The sequence below is a fragment of the Suncus etruscus genome, chromosome 6 (assembly GCF_024139225.1).
Source record: "Suncus etruscus isolate mSunEtr1 chromosome 6, mSunEtr1.pri.cur, whole genome shotgun sequence".
Taxonomy (NCBI): domain Eukaryota; kingdom Metazoa; phylum Chordata; class Mammalia; order Eulipotyphla; family Soricidae; genus Suncus; species Suncus etruscus.
The window spans coordinates 105,494,105-105,509,478 of record NC_064853.1 but is presented as its reverse complement, the minus strand read 5'-3'; the positions used below and the strand labels follow the sequence as shown (position 1 = coordinate 105,509,478).

At 38.6% G+C, this 15,374-nt stretch overlaps 1 protein-coding gene and 1 pseudogene across 4 annotated transcripts in view; one reads left to right on the top strand and one right to left on the bottom strand.

Moving 5' to 3' along the window:
- The window catches only part of ACAP2 (ArfGAP with coiled-coil, ankyrin repeat and PH domains 2), a 150,958-nt gene that overhangs the window by 109,793 nt on the left and 25,791 nt on the right, over positions 1-15,374 (bottom strand). The gene's annotated exons all lie outside the window — the stretch shown is intronic.
- On the top strand, positions 9,125-11,739 carry LOC126010898 (probable global transcription activator SNF2L2; annotated as a pseudogene).

Genomic DNA, 15,374 nt, shown 5'->3' with positions numbered 1-15,374 from the left:
CCTGAGCACTGCTAAGGAACCAGAAGTAGCATCTACCCTCAGCACCACCAAGTGCAGATCTGAAAAAAAATTAAGGATGGATATCTAGCACTCTTTCATATTAAAAGGCAGGAAGGCCATGAAAAATGAGTAAAACAAAACAAACAAAAAATAAACTGAAAAGAAACAACTAACTACAGAAGTGAAAAATCTGTATATCAAGATAGAAGGAAAAATCAACTATCCCAGTGTTTCCCAAAGTGAGCTGGAGCTGGAGCTGTGCATGCTGGGGGTGCGGGGGGGGGGGGGGGGGGGGGCAGGATGGAAGGGGGACACAAATGAGGATCACTGGAACCATCTAGGAGTGCCATAGCATCCTTGGGACACATTGCAGGGAGGCTGTTTGCTGAAAGAAGGTGGACTGAGTGATTTCCCCTTGAAAAAGGGAGATGGATCAGAAAAGGTTGGGAACCTCTGAACTATGTCAAAAACTACTGAGAAGTCAAGTAAGAAAAGGCGCAAGAATAAAAATCAATCTCAAGACAAGGCTAAATGACTGAAAAACAATTTGAGGGTTGGGGGTATGGCTCATAGGCAGAGCATTCTACTTGCATGCAAGTGAAGTAGTTTTGAGGGAAAGCAAGAAGGAAAAGGAAGAACAAATTTTTTTGTTTTTGTTTTTGGAAGAACAAATTCTTTTTTTTTTATTTAAATTCTAATTTTTTTTATTTTATTTAAACACCTTGATTACATACATGATTGTGTTTGGGTTTCAGTCATGTAAAGAACACCACCCATCACCAGTGCAACATTCCCATCACCAATGGGAAGAACAAATTCTTAACAATGAAGAATACTTCCAAAGGGGCAGGGGAGAGAAAATTTTGCTGTTGAAAAACATTTCTATTACTGAAATCCAAGTATGAAAATTCTTGTAACCAAGTGTTTAAATAAAAAAAAATTTTAAATTAAAATAAAATGAAAAAAAAATCAACTTACTACTTTCAAATTCAAGTTTGGAGATTTTTCCAGAAGTATGAGAGTCTATTACGAATAAAAAATATCCCAGCAAGAAACTGAAAATGCATATTAATAATCAACAAGGAACAAAAAGCTAGGCTACTCCCTCTATCCACTCGAAATCCCTAATGGGAATTAGAGCTAATTAATGAAACAAAAAAACGAAACCTTCACACTTTAAGGAGTGGCATGAGGCTGGTATCATACCAGATAGCAGTCAGGATTTAATCTTGGTTTTGTTTTGTACTCAGGGATCACTCCTGACAATGCTAGGGGACCATATGCAGTGCTGGGGACAGAATCCAGACAAGCCTCCAGCAAGGAAAGTGTCTTACCTGCTGTCCTATCTTTCACCCCGACTTCTTTTTCAGGAAGTCTGGGGCCAAGGTTCAATTGCTACTCATCATATAAACAAAAGAACTCCTACAAATACAAAGCCTCTCTTTTAGCTTCAACTCCCCATGAGACAAATTAGGCCCATTGCTTCCTTTTCTATCTATAAAATTAGGATTCAGGGGCCTGGGGAGATGGCTAAAAAAGCTGGAGGACATACATGATTTTGTATAGTTATGCCTGCATTACTCCATGCTAAACCCTGAAAATCAAAAGCAACACATATACACAAGTCATTCACATCAAATTAGTTCATTTAACTGTTTATGGATGGATTATACATTCTGCCCCACAAATATATCAATCTTGCCCTCAACTGTAAATAAAAGTGGGAGACTGGGTTGCTATGTTTAAACTAACAAGCTCAGAAACCTTATATAATCATATTAATTATATTGTGGTAAGGCTAAGAATTTTTAGAATTTTTACTTTCCATCCAAAAGACATCACGTGCCTTTTTAACCATCCTTATACTCTAATGTGAATTGTGCAATTTAAGAGATTGTGTATATCTTTGGTAATCTGAGTATTTATGCTGAGTATTCAGAGTCCATACTTTATCACTACATTTAATCTAGTGATTTACAGTAGCTTAGATGAGACTAGATGCAATGGTAACAAATTAAATATCTGTTCTCTATAGCACTTAGCACATTCCTGGCATAATACCTAATTAAATTAAATAACAACTAACTAGCAATTAAATTAACTATTCATTCTAAGATATTAAATGAGTTATCTCAACAATTAAATGAACCAATTTATATAATGATGATTTACCTTCAAGCAATTCTTTATACGAGTGGCTGGAGCAGTGGCGCAAGCCATTAAGGCATCTGCCTTGCATGTGCTAGCCTAGGATATACCGCCTTTTCGATCCTCCCAGCGTCCCATATGGTCTGCCAAGCCAAGAGTGATTTCTCCCTAAGCATCACCGGGTATGGCCCAAAAACAAAAAATAAATTCTTTATACAAAACTTCGAAGTGGCCATAAACAAAGATACTCCATAAGTTTCAAAAAATTGGGGGGGGGGGGGAGGCCCCAGAGAGATGGTACAGCAGATAGGGCACTTGCCTTGCAAATGGCTGACCTGTGTTCAATCTCTGGCATTCAGTGCCCTATACTCACCAGGAATGATTCCTGAGTGTGGAGCCAGGAGTAATCCCTGAACATTGTCAGGTGTGATCCAAAAACAAAAACAAAAAGAACTGTAAGATCACACCTTATTTTATTTCAATACAAAGATTTTACCCTTACTCCCTCTGCCCTTTACCCATGGCTTTTGAAATATAAAAATATATGTATTTTGAAATATATATAAAAATATATTTTGAGGGGCCGGCGAGGTGGCGCTAGAGGTAAGGTGTCTGCCTTGCAAGCCCTATCTATCCAAGGAAGGACCGCGGTTCCATCCCCCAGCGTCCCATATGGTCCCCCCAAGCCAGGGGCAATTTTTGAGTGCTTAGCCAGGAGTAACCCCTGAGCATCAAATGGGTGTGGCCCGAAAAACCAAAAATATAATATAATATGAAATATAAAAAAAACCTGCATTTGCTCCACACAGGTACTTTGTTACTGGACCCTCCCCAGACTGGGGGGAGAGGTATTAAAGGGCAATAAAAATTATTGGTTTGGTGGGCTCACCACCACGAGGTTGGAAGCCATCCAATCCTAAATTGTTCAACCTTATGCCTGGCTTGGATTACTAATTCTTTGTGGCAACCCTGCTCCAGATCCATTCCCGGTTGGATTACAGGCATGTGGACTCTTATGCCTAACATAATTCAAGGGAGGAGAAATCTACTACTTTTATAGATTTACAAACTGGCTTAAATCTTAGTTGTCCCATGGTAGCATATCTTAGTCTACCTCTAACACCAGATCTCACAAAGGAGTCTGCTGATCTCAAAATAACTGCTGACAGGCTTATTTTAAATTTATCTTTCACTCACCATACTAAGAAATGGAGACATACATGTATGTAGCATACACTAAAATCTAGAACACATAAAATTCCAGTAAGGAACTCTCCTGGCAGAACAGAAATACACTTTATCTCTGACCAAATAAGGAACATATCAGTACAGGCATTCATAGATCCCTATCCCAATCATTCTGATAATCTTTACTCTTTTATTCTTCATCTTTGAGGAATGCACAATTTTAAAATTCCAAACTAACTCTCATGCAATAATCCACTGGAAAAACCTACACATTCAAATGCAAGTAAATATACATTGCAACACAATGGGAGCACACATGTCTAGCATGTGCAAGGACCTAAATTGAATCCTTGGCACAGCTTGGCCTGGGTAGTCCAAAGCACAGAGCACCAATAAGCTAAAGGATCAAATCATCAGACCTGTACCATCAAACTCAGTATTACTGGAAGTATCTTCTATCTCCACTGATATATGTTTATGTATATATAATTTTAATGTATTTTATCATCATAAAAATGGAAATTAAATTAGAATACCTTCACAAGGTTGGAGAGATGGTTCAAGTCACTAGAAGTCTGGCTTCTACTCCCAGCACCTCATAGTTCCACCAAAAGCAATGCCCAAGAGCCAAGCGAAGAATAAACCCTAAAACCACCAGGTGTAGTCCCAAAACCAAAAATATAATTAAAATGTTAAAGAAGCCTTCAGATAAAGTCATCATGCTCATGTATTAAATTATTTCCCTAGTGATCTTTATAGTTAGCCTTTTTCTAGTTGCTAGCATTTCCCAGTACTGACCAATTTCAGACAAAAGTTTTAGGTCATAAATGAAGAAATTAATTTATTGATGACTACCACAATGAATGTCACATTAAAACTCATATTAAGGGGCGTGAGAGATAGCACAGCGATAGGGCATTTGCTTTGCATACAGCAGGTGATCCAGGATGGATGATGATTTGGTGGTTCGAATCCCTGCATCCCTTATGGTCCTCCATACCTGCCAGGAGCAATTTCTGAGAACAGAACCAGAAGTAACTCCTGACAGCCACCAGGTGTGACCCAAAAACAAAACAAAACAAAACAAAAACCTCATTAAAACACCTTCCCCTACAGAACCCCATCAAGAATGATCCCTGAGTGCAGAGCTCTATACACTCCCCTCCCCTACAAAATTTTAAAAGTAAAACAAAATTTCTTTTCAAAATAATTCAGCACCAAAATAAAAAACACCCAAAACTTGATATTACATCTAAATATATAATCGAGATTCTACCATCACAATGTTTATCTTCAAACAACAAATATTCCTTAGACATAACTCCCTTCTCATCAAGTTATGTAAGTTGTTTCAAATTTAAAAAGTTCTACATACTTTACATTGACAATATTTCTATTTATTTTCTATCTTTTGTTATTAACTTAAATAAAATTTCTCCCGTATTTTTCTTTCTTTCCATTGGCATAAAGGAAAATGACTGGTTTAATGCATAAAAACATTTAGGCTTACTGAATTATAGTTGCTAAATATGCTTTATAATTAATCAGAGCCTAAATATTATGAGCTAACAGAGATTTTGTTGTTGCTGCTGTTTTTTGTTTTCTGGAGGCCACTCCTAGTAGCACTCAGGGGGTTTACTCCTGGCCCTGTGTTCAAAATTCACTCCTGGCAGGCTTGGGGGACCATATGGAATGCCAGTCATTGAACCCAGGTCAACAGTGTGCAAAGCAAACACCTACCCACTATGTTATCACTCTGGCCCCCTAAAAGATTTCTAATAGAAAAAACATGGTCAGCAAGGCTTTTCCTTTCCATGTCCCCCATTTTTGGTGGGCCTATGCAAACAATATTTGCCACTCTAACACCGTTTTTACTGTGCTCCTTTGACTCTAACCTTTAAAAAAAAAAACTCTTAAACTTTTGATGTTAACTTAAACCAACATGCATGTGCATGAAAATATAAAAAAATGCCTTCAATGTTTAAGGAGTCACATAAATTTCATGGCTTTTGATTGTACTGCTAAGAAATGTTATAATATACTACAATCTGGGGACTTATGGACAAAGTAATTGTACATGGGTTCTGCCTGATTTTTCTTAATGTTCTTTGACTGTAAGTTCAATATTTAGGTGTCATCAGGGGGATTTCTTCTGAGAACTCTGTTTATGGGCGATTGTCCTTTCACTGTAACTTTACCGTGTCCTCTTTGCATCATTGTTCTCATAATTAAAAATTAAAAATTAGAAAAAGAAAAGAAAAAAAGAAAAAATGTGGTCAGAAATACATTTGCTTCTGATAATATTCAATAAGTAACTTTCTCAAGGAAGACTAGAGCTATTATACAGCCACAAATTTGAGACAACTGTGAGTAAGAAGAACTGTGTTCCATTTAGAATAGATCTGACATAGCTCTCAATCTAAAAATATAACTTACTACTTAACTTTGAAATACTAAATTTTACTTATAAACAAACATATTCACTTTTCCATTACAAAAAAAAAAAAAAGAAAACTACTGTCATGCCACCAAAAAAAATGTACCCTGCTTTAAGAGGAATTTCACCAAATCTGGAATAAATTAGGACACAAAACCATGAAAATCTTTTCCATAGTGAATCATCTGGAATGATTTTGTGTTATAATGTTCATTTGAGGGCAATGAGGGTAAACCATGTTGTTTTCTTTCCTTCGGCCATTTGGTTAATCTTTCAGAGCTCTCAATCAAAATAAAATCTTGAGCCAGAGAGAAAATATAGAAGTTAAGGCATTTGCCTTGCACATGGTAGATCCAGGTTTGATTCCTAGCACCACCTGCCTGGAGTGATCATTGAGTATTCTGGAGGAAGCCCTGAGAACTGCAAGATATGGCCCCAAAACAAAAATACAATATGCTGATCATGCTTATCCCAGTAAGATTCATCATACCAAAGGTGATTAGGACTGGCAACTTCCTATTGCCATTTTTTCTGTTTCACACTTCACAACATCTGTGCATCTTTCATGTTTCCCCTTACTTTCCAGAGTCATATCTATGTCACAAAGCTTTAATGAAAACTGATGAGCTATTTACACAGGAAATTTACCTCAAGATCCTTTTTTTTCAATATCCAAATTATATGTTTGTAACCTGTTATTTAAGATAAATAAGATTGGAAAATACATAGCCTCTAGCTCAACAAAACAGTGAAACTATACTAATTAGCTTTGGAATTTCAATGGAAAAAAATTTTTGTAGAAGGAGCCACATCCAGTGAGGCTCCGGACTTACTCTTGGCTTTGTACTCTGGGATGACTCCTGGCCAGGCTATGTGTGTCAGTAATTGAAACCAGGTTGGATGGGCCCGGAGAGATAGCACAGCGGTGTTTGCCTTGCAAACCAAAGGTGGTTGGTTCGAATCCCAGTGTCCCATATGGTCCCCCATGCCTGCCCAGAACTATTTCTGAGCAGACAGCCAGGAGTAACCCCTGAGCACCACCGGGTGTGGCCCAAAAATCAAAAACAAAAACAAAAAAACAAACAAACAAAAAAAAGAAACCAGGTTGGCCTCATGCAAGGCAAACATCCTATTCACTGTGCCATCTCACTCCAGCCTTTAAACTGATTTCAGATTAGTTCAAAACTTTGATAACTCCCCTCTGCATGATATAAAACAGACAACATAAAACATATAGTAAATGAAACTTTACATACATGTAACATATATTACCTACTATTCTAGCAGAAATAAATCAATTGCAGAGAAGGGCCCTCTGTCCAGGGGCATTCCTGAACAGAATGCTAATCTTAACATTTCCAGTATACAGACAAAAGTATAAGGCTGAAAAATGTTGCATTCTAATTTTGACATTAATTTGCTATGTCATTAGCCAACCACTGTAAATCTGACCTAGTTGTCATCTATAAGACACCAAATACTGCCCCTGAATATAAAAAATAAAACAAAAAATAAAGAACGTTAATTACTGAAAAATAAATTCTACAAAGGCTTAGGAAGGATGAAAGTCAATGAGGGCTAGGATGATAAGATAGATAGCTGTTTAAAAAAAAACAGGGATTTTTTTTGTTTGAGGGAAGGTGGAATTGAAATAGTATGTTTATTTCTGTCCTTGAATTTATAAACAAAAAGAAAAAGAAGCATGATAGGAAACTCCACCTATTTTGAAACTCAGATTAGTCACAATCCCATATCACAGACAAGAACGTATGTTCATTTGTATGCCTGAAATTATTATTAGCAATAATATAAACCATGGTGACTAAATAAAATTTAAGAGAAAATAAATATATGTGTTCAATGCCATGCTATACGGATAAAATGAAAAAGCAGAGTTCCCATAAATTCATCAGTCTGAAGTAAGTGCAGATTGTTCAATTAAATCAGAACTCAGGAAAGTCCTATTAAAAACATCTCATATATAAATAAGCCTCTTTCTCAGTTCAGCTGCTTCTACAACCCAAATGAAGAGCCAGAACAGATGGACAAAACCTTCAAAGGAAGGATTCCCCCAACTCAGGAAAGTTTTAAGGACAGCATTGCTTAGATTCTGAGATTCATGTTGCAGCAAATATATCAATACTTCTTTCCTAGTAAATAGTACTCCTTACTTTTTTTCTTTTGGGGTGACACCCGTTGACGCTTGGGGGTTACTCCTGGCTATGTGCTCAGAAACCAAATCCTGGCTTGGGGGACCATATGGGATGCTGGGGTATCAAACTGTGGTCCATCCTAGGTTAGCCACTACAAGGCAAACACCCTATTGCTGTGCCGCCGCTCTGGCCCAATAGTACTCCATTTTAAGGGAATATGAATTTGTGCACTCATTTGTTGAATATTTGGTTGTTTCTAGTTTACAACTATTTTAATTCAAACTGCCTATAAACACTCATAGTCTTTTTACAAGTATATTTTTATATGTAAATTCCTATCAAAATGTCTTTTAAAGTGATTCTGCACATCAATTGCTTGAGAAATCTGTTCCACATATTTGATAATATTAGGTATAGTTAGTTGGCTTCTTTTTTTGTTTGTTTTTGTTTTGGAGGCCACACCCTGCTCTGCTCAGAGGTTACGCCTGGCTTTGTGCTCAGGGATCAGGATCACTTCTGGTAGGCCTTAGGAGAACTATGTGACACTGGGGACAGAATCCAGATCAGCCGCATGCTAGGCAAGTGCGTTACCCACTGAACTATCTCTCTCTCTCTCTCTCTCTCTCTCTCTCTCTCTCTCTCTCTCTCTCTCTCTCTCTCTCTTCTCTCTCCCTCTCCCCCTCCCTCCCTCCTTTCCTCCCTCCCTCCCCATTCCTTTTAATCATAATTCTAGGTATATTTACCATTAAGCTCAGTGTAGTCTTGACTTGCATTTCTCTAATGTCTAAAGTAGTTTATCTTTTCATATGTCTATCTGTCATTCTTACATCTTTTTTAACTAGTGGGGAAGTAAAGGAAGGTTTCTGAGGAAGTGATTTTATACAGAAAGTGGTGGAGAGAGCCATCCACGCACAGGGAACAATCTGTTTAAAGCCAAGAGGAAAAATCAGCACGTGCTCTTGGAAAGTATTGAGAAATACTAAAAACAAGAAATTCATTATCTTACAGTTCTAGGTCTGCCATCAAGGTGTTGGGAGATGGTGCTTACTCAGCAACCCAAAGAGAAGGAGTGGCCAGAAATTCTTGGTTTGCTGTTACCTCACCCCAATCCATATCTGTCATTTCACAGTCATCTCTCCTATGAGTCTTGTTTCTCCATTTCCTGTTTTAATTTCCTCTATTCCCATCTTTGCTGATGATGCTTCAAGAACTGGGCCTCCACGTGAGGTGGCAGGAGTTGCACAGTCCCCTAGGTCTTCTGCAAGGTTGCACTCCTTTTGTTGGCTTATTCATTTTTGATTCTGTTATGTCAGTGACTGGCAAATGCTCTACCACTGAGCTACAGCTCTGGTCCATAGCATTCTCTCAGTTGAGCTGTTTACATATGTGAGCATCGCAGATCACACTCTTCGCTGAGACACACAAGTAAGGATTATGGGGCTCATCAGGACTTGCTATAAAGCTCACATACATGCTCAGCAGAGACCATACTTCCTGGCCTATAGTGCTCACACAGCTTTGAAGTGGCTGAATTCTCCAGGGGTCATGCCCTGTTTTGTTGGTGCTCAAACATATCTGGCTATACAGACCAGAAATTATTTGCTGTGTCAAGGATCACAGACAAAAAGTTGGCAGGCTCAAACAACACAACTGCTAGAACAGTATTCTGTACATGTGGGACACTGGGGTTTTGAATTCATGACCACATGCTTGCAAGGTAGGCTTTCTAAACCACTGTGTTCTTCCATTTCCTATGAGGACACCACCACACCACCAGTAACAAGGGGGTGAGGGGCCATTCTATTCCAGGATAACTTCATCTCACTTTAAGTATATCTGTAATGACTCTACTTCCAAATAAGGTCACAAGCTAAGGTACTGAGGGTTAGAACATGTGGTGCTAGTTATAGAGCCTGGGATCTCTAATGCAAGGAAAGTGCCTTAACCCCTCTCTGTCCAGTACTATCTCTCCAGTTCCAAACATCTCTTTTGGATGGGCACAATTCAACCCAGATTAACTTTTTGAAGAAAAAATTCCAAGCATGAAAAACAGAAAGATCTTATCTAGGGAATTACATAAAGACTTCAAGAATAAAGTAATTTCAAGATAAAATATATCAGAGTATAAAAAAAGAGGCTCTTCTTTAATTTAAAAAATAATCAATAACACTATCACCAAAATTTAATAGCAAAACCTCATAAATATTAATGCAAAATCATAAAATATTAAAAACTAAGATCTACCAGTGCTTGGGGTTGGAGAAATAGCTCAATTGCTCCAGCATATGTTTTGCATACAGGAGGCAGATATGATCCACAACACTGCATGGACCCTGAGCATCATCAGGGGTAATGCCCAAGCACCCAGCTGAAAACTGCACCCCAGAATGACCACATGTGACACAAAAATCAAAACAAATAAGCAGACCCCTCCACTCACAGGCCATTGAAGATTGGGAAGAAATGGAGGAGGAAGTATGGCTTAAAAAACGAAAAAGCAGGCCCGGAGAGATAGCACAGTGGTGTTTGCCTTGCAAGCAGGCAATTCAGAACCTAAGGTGGTTGGTTTGAATCCCGGTGTCCCATATGGTCCCCCGTGCCTGCCAGGAGCTATTTCTGAGTAACCCCTGAGCACCACTGGGTGTGGCCCAAAAACCATAAACCAAAAAAAAAAAAAAAAAAAAAAACGAAAAAGCCCCAAAAGAAAAAATAAATAACAATAATGTTCAAAATCAAAAAAAAAAAAGGGGGGGGGGCCCGGAGAGATAGCATAGCGGCATTTGCCTTGCAAGCAGCCGATCCAGGACCAAAGGTGGTTGGTTCAAATCCCGGTGTCCCATATGGTCCCCCGTGCCTGCCAGGAGCTATTTCTGAGCAGAAAGCCAGGAGTAACCCCTGAGCACCACCGGGTGTGGCCCAAAAACCAAAAAAAAAAAAAAAAAAAGCGAAAAAGACCAAGAAATGTGGAAAAAGATCCTGCAAAAGAAGATGTGGAGAAGGCTAAGAAGAGAAGAGGATGCTCTCCAGCTGAGAAACTATCACCAAATCCCCCTAAACTGACAAAACAGAAGAATTCCATCATCGATAATGTGATAAACTACAAAGATAGCTCAGCACAGCAGCTCAGAGACCTTCAATGCAGTTACCTTCAAGGAATGAACTACCAGAATATTATGAATTAATCAGGAAGCCAGTGGATGTCAAAAAAAATAAAGGAAAGCATCTGTAATCACAAGTACTGGAGGTTAGGTGACCTGGAGAAAGATGTCATGCTCCTCTGTCACAATGGCCAGATGTTCAACTTGGAAGGATCCTGGATCTATGAAGACTTCATTGTCCTGCAGACAGTGTTTAAGAGTACTCGGGGTGGGGAGGCCGGAGCAGTGGTGCAGGTGGTAGGGCATTTGCCTTGCACGTGCTGTCATAGGACAGACCTCGGTTTGATCCTCTGGCATCCCATATGGTCCCCCAAGCCAGGAGCGATTTCTGAGCGCATAGCCAGGAGTAACCCCTGAGCATCACCAGGTGTGGCCATCCCAAAAAAAAAAAAGAATACTCGGAAGAAAATTGTCAAAGAAGAAGAGAATGAGGATGAAACCAATGAAGAAGAGAAGGAAGAAGATAAAGAGGAGTCAAGAGTCCATTACGGTGAAAATCAAGCTCAATAAGAAAGAGAAGGAAGACCGAGATAAAGGAAAAGGCAAGAAGAGGCCAAATCGAGGAAAAGCCAAACTTGTAGTGAGCAATTTCGACAGTGATGAGGAGCAGGATGAAAATGAACAGTCTGAAGCAAGTGGGACTGATAATGAGTGATCAGTATGGACCTGTTTTCCTTGGTAGAACTGAATTCCTTCCTCCCCTCTCATTTTTACCCAGTGAATTCATTTGTCATCGGGACACTGGGTTGTTTCTTATATCCTCATCATCATCATCATCTATAAAACTAGCTTTAAAATAGTGCTAGACAAACATATGATATCATGGTGCAAAAAAATGACACACGCGCACAGATATTTGTAACATATTGTGACCAAATCAGCCTCAAAGATTCAAAGATTAAAACGAACATTTAAAAAGGCTTTTGATGGAAAATATGTGGATAGATAGTATATGTCTATGGATGGGTCTAATTTGGTAACGATTTTATTGTACCTGGTTTTATCACTTGTTCAAATGAGAAGATTTTTTTTTTTTTTGGTTTTTGGGCCACACCCGGTAACGCTCAGGGGTTACTCCTGGCTATGTGCTCAGAAGTTGCTCCTGGCTTGGGGGACCATATGGGACACCGGGGATCGAACCGCGGTCTAGCACAGGCAAGGCAGGCACCTTACCTTTAGCGTCACCGCCCGGCCCCAAATGAGAAGATTTTTGTCTTTTTGTAGCCCTGATAACCAGGAGAAGCCATCTCTCTGGCCCTTTATTCATATGTTGAAAAACCCTAATCTCCAACGTGATGGTATATGAAAGTTAGGGGACTGTCCTTAAATTAAAAGGGTGGAGGCCCCTTCCATGTTATCCTTATAAGGTCCTTGTAAAGAGACCAGAAGTCTCTCCATTAACCAGAAAGAAGGTGAAATTCAGCCAGAACCCAACCATGCTGACATTCTCATCTTAGACTTCCAGCTTCCAGAACAACCAGATAAATGCTTGTCATTTATGTTGCTCTACATTACACCAGAGCACACCAAAGTGTGTTTAAAAAAAAAAAGCACTAAATAAAACCAGATTGTGTGTTCATAAATCCCATAGATGAATGAGACTATTCTGTGTCTATCTTTCTTCTGCTGAATTATTTCACTAAGCATAATAAATTCCATGTCCATCCATGTATAAGAAAATTTCATACCCAACTACAATCATATTTGTAATTAGTGTTTATATAAATAAAGATATTAAAATTAAAAAAAGGAAGAAAGCTACTATGTTAAAAAGGAATGAATAGTGGGGAAGACTTTTCTTGTACCATCTTTTAGAGGAAAGGCTTTGAGTTTGTATCCACTGAGTATAATATTTGCATGGGCTTGTAGTAAATGGCCTTGACTATACTGACTATGTTGAGAGTACTTTTTTATCCTAAATGGGTGTTGGAACTTATTGAATGCTTTCTCTGCATCACTGGATATGATCATACAGTTTTTATATTTTTCTTTTGTTGATATGGTATGTTATCTTCATTGGTTTATGTACGTTAAACCATCCTTGGATCTCTGGAATAAAACTACTTAGACATGGTGAAAAAAAAAGAAAATTTTATGACTTCATTTCTCCTGATGGTTGCATAATATTCCATTGTGTATATGTATCACAGTTTCTGTTTTTGGGCATCTGGGTTGTTTCCAGATTCTGGCTATTGTAAATAGCACTGCAATGAATATAGTGCTGCAATGAATAAATGTAGAGGGCATTTTGTACTGTTTTTGTGTTCCTAGGATATATTCCTAGGAGTGGTATAGCTGGATCAATTCGGAATTCAATTTTCAGTCTTTTGAGGAATCTCCATGTGTTTTCCAGAAAGGCTGAACTAGACGGCATTCCCATCAGCAGTGAATATGAGTTCCTATCTCTCCACATCCCAGCCAGCACTGATTGTTCTTGTTCTTTATGATGTGTACCATTCTCTGTGGCATGTGATGGTATCTCATTGTTGTTTTGATTTGCATCTCCCTTATGATTAGTGATGTGGAGCATTTTTTCATGTGCCTTTAGCCAATTGTATTTCTTCTCAAAGAAGAAATTCTTCATTTCATCTCCCCATTTTTTGATGAGGTTAGATATTTTTTTCTTGTTAAGCTCTGTCAATACCTTGTATATCTTAGATATTAGCTCCTTATCTGATGGGTATTGGATGAACAGTTTCTCCCATTCTGTGGATGGGTTTTATATCCTAGTCACTATTTCCTTTGAGGTTCAGAAGCTTCTCAACTTAATATAGTTTCATTTGTTTATCTCTGCTTCCACTTATTTGGATAGTGCTGTTTCCTCCTTGAAGATGCCTTTAGTCTCAATGTCATGGAGTGTTTACCTACATGTTCTTCTATATACTTTATGGTTTTGGGTCTGATATCCAGGTCTTTAATCCATTTTGATTTGACCTTTGTGCATGCAGATCCAAATTTGATATTTTGCAAGTGGCTAACCAGTTGTCCCAACACCACTTGTTGAAGAGGCTTTCCCTGCTCCATTTTAGGTTTCTTGCCCCTTTATCAAAGATTGATTGATTGCATGTCTGGGGGACATTCTCTAAATACTCGAGTCTATTCTATTAATCTGAGGGTCTGTCATATTCCAATATCATGCTGTTTTAATAACTATTGCTTTACACTACATTTTTTTTTTTTTTTTTTGGTTTTTGGGCCACACCCGTTTGATGCTCAGGGGTTACTCCTGGCTATGCGCTCAGAAGTCGCTCCTGGCTTGGGGGACCATATGGGACGCCGGGGGATAGAACCGCGGTCCGGTCCGTCCTACGCTAGCGCTTGCAAGGCAGACACCTTACCTCTAGCGCCACCTTCCTGGCCCCTTTATACTACAATTTAAAGTTGGGGAAGATGATGCCTCCCATATTCTTTTTCCTATACTCTAGTTATTCATGGATGTTTACTATTTCAAATGAATTTCAGGAGTGCTAATCCACTCCTTTAAAGAATGTCATCGTATTTTTAAAGAAATTGCATTTAAATATGTACAGTGCTTTGGAAAGTATTGCCATTTTAATGATGTTAATCCTCCCAATCAATGAGCAGGGTATGTATCTCCATTTCTCGTGTCCTCTTTTATTTCTTGAAGCAGTATTTTGTAGTTTTCTTTGTATAGGTTCTTTACTTCTTTAGTTACGTTGACTCCAAGGTATTTGAGTTTGTGTGGCACTAATGTGAATGGGACTGCTTTTATAATGTCCATTTCTTCTCTATCATTATTTGTGTACAAGAAGGCCACTGATTTTTGTGTGTTAATTTTGCAGCCTGCCACTTTGCTCTATGAATCTATAGAAATGAGTGATGGAAGAACCGGCCACGATATAAAGCTTACCACAAAGAGTGGTGAGTGCAGTTAAAGAAATAACTACACTAACAACTATCATGACAATGGTAGTAAGAAAAGTAGTATGCCTGTCTAGAATACAGGCAAGGGGGTGGGGGAGGAAGATGATGGGGGCATTGGTGGTGGAAAGGTTGCACTGGTGAAGGGGGTGTTCTTTTTTTATAACTGAAACTCAACTACAAATAATTTGTAATAATGGCGCTTAAATAAAGATAAAAAATAAAAAAAAAGAGAGTGAGTATAAGAGTTAGGATGCATGCCTTGCATGTGCCTTGTAAACTCCAGTTTGAACCCCAGCACTATATAAACCCCTGAACATTGTTGGGGTTAGTGCTGGTGGCCCCTACACTCTGAAGATCCCCACAACTACAAGGGCTTGAGCACACTACATCCTCGGGTTTTAGTAT